A 1,964-nucleotide genomic window follows, 5' to 3' on the forward strand; every position below is an offset into this window, starting at 1 on the left:
ATATATAGCTTATATTGAATTGCTTGACTTTTCAGTGGGGATGGATGAAGAGGAAGTAAGGAAGAGAAGTTGAAACTCAAAGTTGTAGGAACAAATGTTGAGAATTGTTTTACATATAGCTTGGAAATATGAAATACAGTTAATGAGGTATAGAAATTTATCTTCTCCACAAACAAGAGAGAAGATGGAAATAAGGAAAGGGAGGGGTGTTAGTAGAGAGAGCACATTGATGGATGAAGTAAGTAGAATTCACTGTATTTTGATGTGGGGGTAGGGGAGAGATGGGGAGAAAATTTAGAACTCAAAATTTTGTAGAAATGGGAGAAGCGGCAGCAGCACCGAGCGGAGGAGGCAGCAGCCGGAGCAGGAGCCGGGACGGGGTGGGCACCATGGCTGGTATCACCACCATCGAGGTGGTGAAGAGCAAGATTCAGGTTCTGCGCAGCAGGCCGATGACGCCAAGGAGAGGGCCGAACGTCTCCAGCGGGAGGTGGAGGGGGAGAAGCGGGCCCAGGAACAGGCTGAGGCTGAGGTGGCTTCCTTGAACCGTCGGATCCAGCTGGTTGAGGAGGAGCTGGACCGTGCTCAGGAGCGCCTGGTAACCGCTCTGCAGAAGCTAGAGGAGGCAGAGAAGGCTGCTGATGAGAGTGAGAAAGGTATGAAGGTCATTGAAAACCGGCCCTTGAAGGATGAAGAAAAGATGGAGCTGCAAGAAATCCAGCTGAAAGAGGCCAAACACATTGCAGAAGAAGCAGATAGGAAGTACGAGGAGGTGGCCCATAAGTTGGTGATCATTGAGGGGGACTTGGAGTGCATGGAGGAGCGGGCCGAGCTGGCTGAGTCCAGTTGCCGGGAGATGGATGAGCAGATCAGACTGATGGACCAGAACCTGAAGTGTCTGAATGCTGCTGAAGAAAAGTATTCTCAGAAAGAAGACAAATATGAGGATGAGATAAAGATTCTTACTGATAAACTCAAGGAGGCAGAGACCCGTGCTGAGTTCGCTGAGAGATCGGTAGCCAAACTGGAAAAGACAATTGATGACTTGGAAGATAAACTGAAATGCACCAAAGAGGAGCACCTCTGCACACAAAGGATGCTGGACCAGACTCTGCTTGACCTGAATGAGATGTAGAAACCCTTCCCCCCAGCCCCATCCTGTCGCTGCTCCTTCCACTGACTCTGACTTCGCTGGAGGCCAGCCTGCCTGAAGCTGACCTTTAAACTGAGAGCTGATGTTTAACTTGAAGGCTGCTTTCTTCTCTGGGTCCTTGCTTACCCTCTCCCCACCCCTACCTCCAGCTCTCCATGTCAATTTCACCAAACTGTCTCTGCAGCTCTCCCCTAGAGATCCCAGATGGACTAAGGGCTGAGCACTTTTGGGAACAACATTTAAGGGAACATGAGTACAATGCAATAGTGTCTTTAAAAGCATGTTGTATGGTGTATACATTTTGTAATTACCTTTTTTGTTGTTGTAGCAACCATATGTAAGACATTCCAGATAATTCCCCAGCTCCTCGGCTGAGTCTAATTACTTTTCCTCCTTTTGGATGTAAATCTTTCTACCTAAACAATACCCCTTCTTCATGAAAGAGGGAAAGAAGTGTTAGCCTGCCCTACTGAGAGCCAAACATAGCTCAAGAAAAGACTCCACCAAGGGAAACCTTAATGTTCTATACCAAGCACCAGCCAAACCAGAAAGGTCATTCCAGGAGGGGTTTGCCAAAAAAAGAGTGCTGTTCAGGTTTTCAGCTTTAAGGTATCTTGGGGTGTTGTTTTCTTTCTTTTCCTTTTTCTCTCTTTTAAACATTTGCATCACTAGCAAACAAGCAAATTACACAGACAAGACCTCTCTGAGACCAAATTATCTTCCCTCTCCTCATTCACTCGCAGAATGGATCATGTGCCCCCTAAGTTGGGGTGTCTCCTATCCCCACTTCACCTTCTTTGAAAAATAACGT

General features: G+C 47.0%; 1 pseudogene; it reads left to right on the forward strand.

Moving 5' to 3' along the window:
• Positions 1 to 374: 374 nt before the first annotated feature.
• On the forward strand, positions 375 to 1,413 carry LOC140514940 (tropomyosin alpha-3 chain pseudogene; annotated as a pseudogene).
• The last annotated feature ends 551 nt before the right edge of the window (positions 1,414 to 1,964 follow it).

This window comes from Notamacropus eugenii, chromosome 7, assembly GCF_028372415.1.
Source record: "Notamacropus eugenii isolate mMacEug1 chromosome 7, mMacEug1.pri_v2, whole genome shotgun sequence".
In the NCBI taxonomy this organism is placed as follows: Eukaryota; Metazoa; Chordata; class Mammalia; order Diprotodontia; family Macropodidae; genus Notamacropus; species Notamacropus eugenii.